At 35.5% G+C, this 12,610-nt stretch overlaps 1 protein-coding gene and 1 pseudogene across 3 annotated transcripts in view; both read left to right on the top strand.

Annotated features, from left to right (window-relative positions):
- Window positions 1–12,610, top strand: part of HS3ST5 (heparan sulfate-glucosamine 3-sulfotransferase 5) — a 250,121-nt gene that overhangs the window by 194,285 nt on the left and 43,226 nt on the right. The gene's annotated exons all lie outside the window — the stretch shown is intronic.
- LOC120609798 (uncharacterized) lies at window positions 9,339–9,456 on the top strand (annotated as a pseudogene).

Here is a 12,610-nt window from a genome sequence, read left to right as displayed (position 1 = left end):
AAAAAACATATTCTTTTAGTGTCATTATGAGTGGTTACTGGGGGTAAGGCTGGTTGAAGCACTTGTAGAATAAGGACTTATAAACTGAGAAAAATTAAGAAATTGATAACAGTCCCAGGTGTTTCAGTCTTATCCAATGTACATCCTTGGTGTAACCTGCATTCCTGGGTTTTTCATTCTCTCCACGTTGGAGGCAGTTCTGACTTGTGCTGGGTCTCTGGAGCTAGGATTATGAGGACTAGTCAGCCCTAGGGGCCCAGTGCAGCCTCAAGAAGGACAAGAGCCTAATCTATTAGGTCCAGAGTGGCAAAGTCAATCATAGCAAAAGCTGGATGAAATAGCAGAGACGGCAACTGGAAAAATCGAAGCTAAGTATTTCACAAAGCCTTTCAGTGGTGTCTTAAAGCCAAGGAGGAAGCTATTTGTGATGAGCTCCCTCTTGGTGGGAGGAAGCTGATAAGGGCCAGCTTTGACCACTATCTTAGAGAGCAGATGTAATGGTGACCACAGTAAAGATAAGAAGGAAGGCAGCTGGTATCCTATAATGCTTAAAAAAAGAAATCCAGAGAGCAGCCAACGGATTTTCGCTGGTGTATCCTAGCAATTCATAGGGTTGTAAAATCTGGGAACGGGGCAGGAGGGGCAGAATAAACTGTGTTTGGAGACACCAAATATTAATATATGCAAAGCGTTATTAATTTTCCAAAGTAACATTTTGTACTTGCACATAAATGAGTTCCTTAAAGGGTAGATGCGAGCCAAGGATTCATGGCCAAAAAAAGATCCATTTGTCTGGAGAAAATGAGGACTGGATTTCTGAGTTAGGTATGAAGTAGGTCAAGGCCATGGGTTAGCATGCTGAATGGTATAATGTATCTATATGCTTGTGGTAAAATGTTAATTGTGCTCAAAAATTGATATGGCTGGAGATGAGAACTTGTATTACTTAGAAACAGGAAATGGACCTTGAATGTCAGGCTAAAGAATTTGGACTTGATTTAATTGAAAAACTATTAACTAATTTTTATTTTCACTTTTCTGACACTTTTTGAAGTTTTCTTTAGGGTATAAACCTTGCTCTCTTCACACTTTTAATTGGTCTAAAATGAAGGAATCTCAAACCATTTAACTTTGGCTCAGTTTTATCATTTCTGCAATGAAAATCACAGGTTAGATTTCTAAGATCTCTCAACTACTATTGTGAGTCTGGGCAATGTATAAATAGATAGATAGATAGATAGATAGATAGATAGATAGATAGATAGATAGATAGATAGATAGATAAATGCTGTACATATACACTTGACACTGAAATAGGAAAAAGTTGTTTTCACCTCCTTAATGATTCAATTTTTAAAAGTAGATATCTACAGAATGGGAATTCAGTGGATCAAATGTTATAATCTTGTATAAATGATAATATTATGACCCATGAGTCACCCCTGTCTCTTTACTTCTGAGTCACACTCTTTACTGTTCAACACACACTCCTCCAAAAGTGAGAAATGTGTAGATGGTAGAGACCCAATCGGTTGTATGTATGGTAACATATATTAACACAAGCACAGTTTAAATATAGGTGATTTGTTTTCTTCCAAGCTTATGTTAACAAGAATTGTCATGAGTTAAAAGGGGAAATCAATGAAATAAAGCATATCCTAAAGACATCAGAAATACCTAATGACATAATCATTCCAAACTAAACATAATCTATCTTCCACCTTATTAAAAATGACTTCCAGAAAAGATTTTCCAACTGAATGCAATGAATACTCACTCACCCTCTCTCAATACCCCCTCGAAATTTTCCAGGATTTCTGAAACATAGACCCACTCCATAAAGATGCAAAGAAAAATTTAGTGCTTGTTAATTCTTTTAACAAGCACTAAATTACAGAGATTACAGATTACAGAGATTGCGTTATTCACAGCTATATCCCCAGGCCCAAATAATCTTCCAGAAAGGGCTCACTAAATTTTACGATGGGTAAAAGAACATTTATGTGAAATGGTGAAATGTTTAAGCACAAGCCTAAAGGTCAGCCTCAGAGGATGACATGGATCCTGCAGAGGTGACTCCAGAGGACTCCAGGCAGACAAAGCAATGCTCTAAGAGCTCATCGGACATTCTGGAAACCGTCAGAAGCAAGGCTTGCTAAACAGTGGCAAAGCATAGAGGATCCCAGCTGGATCTTTATTTCAGCATTATGCAAACCAGGTTCATTCCCAGGGGCAGGGGTTGGTGTCTAGGCTGGGCCAGGGGAAGAACCTCAGTCTCATTAAGAAGGGAAGAAGGACAGAGAAGACAGTAAACCCTGGCATCTAGCCCCCAGGTCGGGCCTGGGACTAGACTGTCAGTGGGTAGAAAATAAAATAAGCTGTCAGAACTAAGATCTGATACTACTTTCTTAGTTATCATCCACAACTGTATTCCCACCCCAAAATGCTATTTTTTTACAATTTGTTAAATTGTTAAAAATATACAGATAAATAAAAATGCAGATAAATAAATAACTTTTTAAAATAAATATTTGATTTCTTTCCAAAGACCATGGCAAATATCTTTAAGAAATATTATAATAATAAAATACTAGAGACAATCTAAATGTTCAAATATAGTGGTTCGTTTAAAAATATATTTATAGGATAACCATGCACAACTTCCATACAGTTATGTGAAATTATTTGTAAATATTCTTTTAACATGTTATTAAATGAAAAAATTAGGTTATAAATAGCTAGAATTGCACTTTTTATAAAAATAAAATATAATTTGTCCACAAACAAGAGTTTAGAAAGATATAAGCCAAGATATTGCCCATGGTTTTTTTTTTTTCAGTAATTGGGTTACATATTTTTGTCTTTTTCACTTGTCTGAAATTTTTAATTTTTGATAATGAATTTCTATTACTTTTAAAATAAGAATAAAGCAACAAAAGTTTAAAAGAATTAACGAGTAATAAATTTTTCTTTGATGCACCAGGTTACAGAACGGCCTCTGAGTGGAATGTCACCTGTCTTAACAGGTCCTAAGAAATGGGCTGACTCTCTGGTGTGAGTCTTTGTTCCCAGAAGTCAGCATTACCACAGGAGCCTCCAGCATAGAGGTGTTCAATTTTTATTGTATCTGAAGAATTTAGAACATTGTTATGTGGTATATAAACAGTGGGTCAGAGCAGTAATATCGAAATAATAAGAGTAGTTTTGCTTCAAGAAATCCAACTTAATTTAAAGTGACTGAATTCCGATTTAGACGCCTGAGGTGCATTAGAGTTTGAACACTTTTTGTTTCCTTTCAAATCTACATTAATATCTGGCTCAGTGCTCGTAGGGAAGCAATTCAGCACCAAACGTGCAATTTTTCTTCTAGAATGCTAAAATCAATTTAGCTGTTTGGCTTGTAGTAAATGGTGAGTTGTAGTCTCAAATGCCAAATTCTCCTCCAATTATAGGTGTGCATTACTGGGACTTCTGAAAAAATATGTAAAACCTTCCTTTTTAATTCTTAGAATTCAAGTCCTGAGAAAAATAACTAAATGCTCTTAAAAGAAGAGAATTTCTACCTTCAGCTATAAATTTCTAAAACCAGTTTGATCATTGCTAGTCTTTTTAGGGATGATTTTATTTTATGTAAGTATCCTTTTTTTTTTTTCTGTATTAAATGATTTCTGGACTCTTTGCTGAAAAACAACTTAGTATTTTACATGTGACGTACCAGGAAGATTCTCAAAATATGGCTTATAAATCATTAATGTCCCATGAGTTTCTAAAACCATATTTCAGTTGAACTGAAAAAAATGAACAAAATGTAATTATATAAAATAATAGTTTTTTTTTTCCTATGGAATAAATCTATTGTTCATTTAAAGCACACATATAAATCTACTGAATAAAATTAGAGAATCAATGCAATGGTACATTATGTGATACCAATATCTGTATTCTTTAAACTTACCTTGGTACTTTTCATATTTAACTCTAAGATTATGTAGTACTATTTTACATTTTCGAAAATTGATTTTCAGTTCTGGACGTAGGGCCAAATTACTTCATCTCTCTGAGCTTCAGTGTCTTCTGTTTTTAAAAAAGACAATAAATCCCTATTTAGCAGGCTTGTAAAAATTAGGGGGAAATTATGTAAAGGCCCTGTCACAACCACTAGCAAATACTAAGTTTTCATAAATGCTAGTTGGGGACTTGTTTACTTATTATTTGTTTGGTTCACTGTACTATAAATTCCTTAAGGGCAGGAATTATATTCTCTTTCGACCTCCAATGTTTTAACACAATTCTTAACTCTTAATTGCTTGACAAACATTTGTTTAATAAATTAATAGGGCAATATGTAATAGGGCAAAACTGAGGGTTCTGAATCTGGATTATTTGTGACCTTATCATAATGTGATATGATAGATCTTTCCAGATTAGCAAGCCCTTTTAAATTTTATCATTAGGGATCATAAATATCTTTTCTCTAAATCTTTTGTATTCACTTCTCTAAAAGCTGGAGTACATCTTTATGGCCAGTGTTCCCTGCTTTAGTAGCTATTTAATCTCTCATGTTTTCCATTACTTCCTTAATATTAAGCAGTTCTCCCTTACTAAACCAATTTAATTCCAATTTGTAATTCCCCTTACTGCCTCCTCAGTTTTGGAAAACCACAATGTTGCTTTCTAAAGACCACTTCATTTTCTGGATAAGTCAAGAATTTATCAGATTCTGCCATTTTATCGGAACAAAATTTTTGACATATCTCAAATGGATAACGTCTCTGACTGGTGGTCTGACCACCATGCTGGTTTTACCATCTGTTAGGAAAAATTTGGCTGATACATCCACATTGCACTTTTCTACTATTCTGTTTTTCTTTCCTCACTTTGCATGCAATTTTTCCCTTTAGGTTTGTAGCTATCCATTCAATATGTATCTTTTCATATGCTTTTCTAATCTCTTACTCCCTTTAGTGTATCTGTTCCTTTTGGATAAGGTTAATTGTAACAATTATGACTATATGTTATACTTTGATTATAAACAGCCCACAAATCTAAGTGATTTAATTCTCTCTCTCTCTCTCTCTCTCTCTTAAACTATCTTTCTTTTAAACTATAAATCCACCATGGGTTGGATGCTCCTCCGTTTCATTTGGCTTCAGTTTAGAATCAGGCAAATAGACCAGCCACTACCTGGAACACAGTCAAACACCAGACACTATGGCAGAAGGAAAAATGCCTATGGCATATCTCACACTAGCTCTTGAAGCTTTCACCTAGAAGCGACATGTGTCATTTTTGCTCATATTTTAATGGCCAGAGCAAGGCTTAAGCCTTGCCTGTCTTGAAAGGGGATGAGAGAGTACCCTCCTACAACCTGTCTATAAGAAAAACCAGAAATACTGATGAAGAGATTAATGCCAGAGACATATGCCTTTCTACCAATTCATTCTGGTCATGAGTCCTGCCCCAACTGTGGGAGCTCATATTTACTTCCAGATTTTAAAATTCCAAGTTCACTTAATTTATTAACCATATACCTTGAATAAAAAAAAATGGAAACCAGCAGTCAATAATGGTAAATAGTGGGAAAAACCAGATACCATTGCTTTATTATACAGATTGTTTTTAATACAGTTAACTCCAATCCTTAGGAAATCAACTGAGAATCACTAGTCTACCAGAATGAGCCACCAAATTCTTAAGACAAAACATACATTTGCCTTCCTATTTCTTCTCTTTTATTTCCTGCCTAACTATAGATCAACTTCTTTTCACACATTATTTTTCCACTAAAAACTGTGCCTACCTCTTATGACAATTGGGAATGGCTAAGCCAGCAAGAATTTATACTTGCTTCCTCAGACCCTTAACAGTACCTCAAGGTGACCTGCCTTGAAGACTGGTAAATCTGGTCATAATACAGAAAACCTACAACTAGAGGAATAAAGGAGTTCTTCCTGCCACAGAGAGAAGACCCTGTGAATGTTAATATTATCATTAATTCCCTCTATGGCCTGAGGCAAATCACTTAAGTGCTAGCTATCTTCTTTTTCTGGTCTAAGGATAATATTAACATACTTCTCTTGTCCTTATGAGGCATAATATATAGAATTGATTATAAAAGCATTTTCAGAATATGAGACACTGTGGAGACATTTGATGTGCTCTGAATTCCCATTGTTGCCCCTCCTAGAGATGAATGTCTGGCCAGAGACAGAAATGTCTGAGAGGTAGATCCATAGGGCAGAGATGTCTATTCCTGAATTCCTAATTAGACAGAGTTGGTTATCTATGTTGTGGATTGTATCTGGGCTGCTTGATGCACATTTTTCTGGTTTCTATCTGAACCACTTGGCAGAGGAGATAAAATTCAAATGAGTCCTTTTTTAACCTGGTATATAGTATCTCTAGAAAAAAGTTAGATTGTAGAGCTGGTTATTAATAATACTAATGCTTTGGTTTTAGATTTAAAGTAATGACATATTTGTTTATCATTTAACTGTTTTTGCAAAGTACTTTCACAGCACATATAACCTTAGCATAACTCTGTAGAGTGGGCATCATTCTAATTTACAGAAGCGGAGACCGAAGTTCAAAAGATTCATTATGTTGCCCAAAGTCATCACACTAAAAAAATTGACAAACTCAAACCCAGATTTTGTGATTCTGCGTGGAGTAATTTTTTGTCCCATTGTTCTAGGCCGCTTCTGTGTTTTCTGGCAGAAATAGGTGACACCCAGCTATAAACAATATGAACAGATAAAACCAAGATAGGATAGGAAAGGGGGTAATTGATTGAAGAAACAAGGAGAAAGGAACTTACCATTCAAAGCCAAATTCAAGATTCTTTGCTTTAAAAGTGTTCTTTCAAGATTAATTTTAGTATTCTAATGAATTAAAATTAATTCAATTAATCGATCAGTTATTTTCCACCAGAGCATTCAGCCAGAATGGAAAGGAGGAGGTATTTTTAACTCCTAGTAAAAATGATGACGTGATTTCTTAATGATGGTATTAACTAATGACTCAACTCCATCTCTCCCTCCACCAAAAAAGACAATAATAATAAGAAAAAGGAGAATTGAATTCTCATTCATTATGCATTCATTTACTGCATTTGCCAAGAAGTCTATTGGGTAGAGGGAGAGGGAGAACAGATAAACAGATTCTTATAATATAGTAAGTGCTATGGTATAACAAAAGATGGTACCAAATCCAGGAGGAAGAGTCAAGAAAATTTCTTGGAAGAGGCAGCTATGAATTAAGCCATTACTTAATCACGTAAAGTAAGAGTTACTTGGGTCAGTAGTGAGGGAAATGGAGTTCTGGCTATTAGAGCAGAAGCTCAAATAGTTCTGCATGGGAAGATTAGGAAGGAGGTAGGAAGCAGAGGGAGATGAGAAGCTGAGGGAGATGGGCTAGAGAGGGTCAGACCTTGAAAGACCTGGTATGGCCTGCTAAGACATTTTAACTTTATTTGTAATGCTGTTGGAGCCACTGATGAATCTGACCAAATTAGAAAGGTCTGTGGGGGCAGAGGAATTTGGGGACTTAGTAAGTCTGTCATCTGACTCAGAAACATTAAAGGAGGTTGATAGTGATATCCAAGCAAGATACTAGCAGGTGAGAGGTTATAGTCTTTGTTGCATGTCACTTAGCTCCTACCTGGACAAATCAGAGACTAAAACTCAGGGTTCCTAAGTTTTAGACTGGCATTTTTTTCTCCTATTCCACAATGCCTTCCTGTTTCTTTGGTACTTTCTTTCTTTAGATAATTCTATTCCTTTTGTAATGTGTGCTAAGATGCCAGAACATTTTTTAAGGTAATCTCATTCTCTACTAGAACTAAATACTTCTCAAGGTGATGTTAACATTTAGACACTTCTTTCTAGCAATCCCATCCATGTGATCTTATTTGGTTTACTTCTGAAAATGCTAAAGCTATTTTTACTTCAATGGGATGCTCTAAATTTCTCCAGCTAAATATTTTAAACTTGAAGCTTTGACTTTTCTTTATAGTGCAGTTTGGAGTATAAAGCAAAGCAGTTATTTTATTCCATTCCTTAGTCTCAAAAGATAACTGCTCATTGTTAATGAGAACTGTAGGGCCAGTTCAACTACAGTGATAAATTCAGAGCATAAAAGATCGTATATCAACACCACCTCACTAACCTTCTCTGTACTAAATGACAAACTGCTAGAAATAGCCTTTGGATCAGGTCACGGACACACTAAAATACTTACCCTTCACCACAGAACTCTATTGAACTCTATCTATCATTTACCACCTTCAATCATAGAAGCCTGCTTCAATACTAAACAGAATTCAAACAGAAAGTAAAAGGAGAGAAAAATTTTCTTCAAATAATTCAACCGATTTTATTTAGCATCTCTTTGGACTTTTGAAATAATGTGAGGAAAGATCACAGCTAGTTACACTATGCTTTTTGCATTTAAAGAGGAATTGTAGTATAAGGAAAGAATATGTTTTAGAACCAGTGGTTTTCAAACTGGCATCTATGCTTCACTTTTTCCTTCTGTAAGAGGTTAATATCAGATCATTGCTATAATGATAGGATAGATGTATGACATTACTCTTTTCTTAACAGCAGAACAAGACCCAACTAATAGAGATTTTGTTAAGCTTTTTAAGAGAACAGTGTGATTAATCCAAGGGGTTCTAAAACTGCCAGCTTCATGTTATACATACTTACTGCACACACTTCATCCTCATCTTCAAATTAATGCCATTATTCCTTATTCTGAATTTGTCTGTAAGAGACTTTTCCAATCTACCTAGAAAATTAAGATTTAAAAAAATATATATCTTCAGGGACTGAATACATTATTTAGCCACCATCAATCCCTCTAACATTAATGTGTTATTTTTATATATTTTTTATGTAAGAGAGAAATATTTGGGAAGGCATTAAAATTAAAATGTATGCTTGTATAGGTTGTTGAACTTCATAGTTGTCAATGAGTAATTAGTGAGATTTTTGCACTGTACATAGCATATGTGCATTTGACTTGGGGACAGATAGCATGGCTAACTGGAAAAACAATACTGAACCATACAGACGCGGTCCTTGCATTTATAAAGCTTACAAGGGCAATAGCAAAGATGATTTGCTGAATGAATGAATGAATGAATGAATGACTCATCCTCACATAGCCTTTTAACACAAAAAAGAATATATTTTCTTATGGCTGATCTAAATTACAACAAAATAACTGGTCCATAGAATTTTTCTAAAAAACAACTATCTATTATAGTTTTAGCTCCTGCTTTTCCTTTAAAGTTTTTTGTCATCTTTTATCACTTAATTTATATATTATACTACATTTACGGCCATGCTACCCTGAACAAACCTGATCTCATCTGATCTCGGAAGCTAAGCAGGGTCAGGCCTGGTTAGTGCTTGGATGGGAGACCACGTAGGAAGATCAGGTCTGTAGGTGTAAAAAATAAAAAAAATAAGGATTGTAAGCTGACAAGTTCCTTGCAATCTGTGAGGTCAACCAAGGGTTGCCTCGCCTAAAAAAAAAAAAAAATATATATATATGTATGTATATATATATATATGTAATGATGATGACATTGACTGTTATTGGTGTGTGTGTGTATGTGTGTATGCACACATACATATATATATGCATATGTATATATATATATATTTTTTTTTGGTAGAGGCAACCTTGGTTGACTCACAGATGTCTGAACTGACCTCAGCTTTAAAGACAATATAACATATATATACAACCTGTAGTTTGTATATATATATATATATATATATATACACACACACATATATATATACCTGCACACACATATATATACATATACTGCACATAACCAACTGTATATGTGTATATAACTCTATATATAATACTACCAATTAATTTAGCCAAGAAGGAAAAGAAAAGAGAGTCAAGAACATGGATAACCATTTATGATGGAAAAAAAAAAAAAAAAACACGTATAATAACAAAATAGACATTATCTGCATGTAATCAGATTTTAAAAGAACAGTTTTCTAAATGGGAAAATGTGTGACTTTATATAATTTCAGATGATATATTGAAGCTACACAGCATTCCTGTTTTTACAGTTCGTGCTGTGGGGGATCACTTTATTATGGAGTCCCATTGGATCTTCAACAGCTAAGCCTCTGTTGAAAAGCTCTGAAGAGCTTATGCCATTACCATTAAGGAAATTTCAGTAACATTCTATTCTGTAAATTGGAAATGGGAATTATTATTTCCCTGTTCATGGCTAACATTTAAAAGTAATAACACGATGGATAAAGTAAATATGGATATTTTATTAGGTATAGAGGAAAGGAAGTCCCTGGTAAAGTAAGCAATATTCCCAGATCCATTGAAAATCCATCAATGAATCATACTGTTCACAGAGAACCTGCTGTATACTTGGTGCTGCAGTGATTTAAAGAACTATAAATTGTTCCCACCATCCAGATTATTCCATTGTAACCTGAATAACCAAAACAACGCATGAGCAAAAATTTCAGAGACAGCCCAGAGCCTGTCACTGTAATGGCAGAACAAAAATGAAAATACAGGTGCCCTCAGGTATAAGCTGTTTGTTCGAGTAACTTATTACCTTCATCAGTCCTAGCAAAGAATCACTGTAGAAACAAGACAAAGATAAGTACTGCAGTTGCCCAGCCTGATCATGTCAACTTTGGCCAAAACTGGCAGGTGTTACAGGAATACTCTTTCCATACTGCTTCTAAGTACAAGTAAACAATCACATAAAAAAGACTGATTTGCCCAAATCTTGCTTTAACCAAGTTAACTTTAGAGTAAAATTTAGTTGAAAAATCTATGCCATGCATACATTCTTGTGGGGGCACAAAGATGATAAATGAATAAAGGAATGGATGAATGGATGAATGAGAATGTGGTTATTGATATAAACTATAAAAAGATTTTTTTCAGTAATATAACAGAACAACTTCAGGTTGCTTGGATAGGGTCAATGAAGGCTTCTTAAAAGAGGGAACATTTCAATTGAGATATCAATGAGGAGAAGAAGGCAGCCACCAGTGAAGTGGAGAAAGATCATTCTAAGCAGAAGGAAACAGCAAGTGCAAAGGCCCGCAGATGGGAACAAGCTTTTTTAATTTGAGGGACAAAAGAAAGAAGAAGGTTGTGAAATAGTCGTCTTAGAGAGAGAGAAAGTAAATTTATGAAAGTGTGATAAGATTGTCCTGAAATGTCAAGAGGTCAATTTTGATATATTATCATATTTGAAATGAGACCACTTCGCATGATTGTGTAAATTTGTCAATGATCAGCTCTGTGGGTGCTGGCATAGAGTAAGTAGATAGTTGGGTTTAACTGTGAGTATTATTGCTATAACATACCACAAACTGAGTGGCTTTAAACAATACAAAGTTTTATCTTACATTGCTAGAGGTCAGCATTCAGAAATGGGGCTCAGTGGGCTACACTCAAGATGTCGGCAGGGGTTCATTCCTCTGGAGACTCTAGAGGAGAATCCATTTCTTTTCCAGTATTTCTTGGCTCATTTCTCCCTTTGATCTTCAAAACCAGGAACATGGGTCAAGTCTTTCTGATGCTGTCAGCCCTCTGCTTCTCCTTCTGCCTCCCATGTGATTACCCCAGGCCTACCCAGAGAATACAGGATGATCCCCAATCTCGAGGTCCACTAATTAGCAACATTAACTTCATCTGCAGCTTTAATTCCCCTTTTCCATGTAACCTAACACATTTACACTTTGGGGGATTAGGTTGTGAACATCTTTGGGGAGTCATTACTCTAACCTGCATTAGTCTGCTCTGGCTGTCATAACAAAATCTAGAGTGAGTAGAGTGAGAAATATATTTTCCCACAGTCTAGAAGCTGGAAGTCCGAGATCAGGGTAACAGTCTGGTCACTTTCTGATGAGAATTCTCTTCCCGGCTTGCAGATGGCTGCCTTCTCCCCATGTCCTCATATGGCAGAGAGAAATAGAGAGGAAGGGGGTGGGGAGTTGCTCTCTGATGTCTCTTCTTATAAGGACACTCATTCTATGGGATCAGGGTCCCACCCTTCCTTATGACCGCATTTAACTTTAATTAACTCTTTATAGGCCCTATCTTCAAATAGAGTCACATTTGGGGTTAGGGCTGCAACATAGGAATTTGGAGGCGACACAATTCAGTTCATAGCATACACCATGGCTGGAATTTTGCCAGGCGAAGTATGATGAAGAGAAGGAAGGGGAGTGAGAAATTAGAGTATTTTCAAGGAATGGTTATAAAGCTGAACCATAGAATCTAAGCTATAAGTAGGGAGTGAGGGTATGAAAAGGATGGCTAAAAGGGGCAAACTAGCAATATCCAGAAATAATAGCTCTCAGCGAGGTCAGGAAATATCTGGAGTGAGAGGACCAGAATCAGTAAGCTTGAATAATAGGAAGTGATGATCAGAGAGCAGAAAATTCAAAAATGGGATTTCAGAGATTTAAGGTTATTAGAAATGGCAAGGTTTGTGAGTTTTGCAACTGAAGTATCCAAAGAAACTAATACAAAGTCATTTTTTTTTCTAAAATAGGTCAGGTACCTAGTATTGACCCCAAGGGGACAG

Source organism: Pteropus medius, unplaced genomic scaffold (genome assembly GCF_902729225.1).
Source record: "Pteropus medius unplaced genomic scaffold, Ma_sr-lr_union100, whole genome shotgun sequence".
Classification (NCBI taxonomy): domain Eukaryota; kingdom Metazoa; phylum Chordata; class Mammalia; order Chiroptera; family Pteropodidae; genus Pteropus; species Pteropus medius.
Note: the sequence above shows the minus strand (reverse complement) of the source record. Positions and strands in the feature narration are given on the sequence as shown.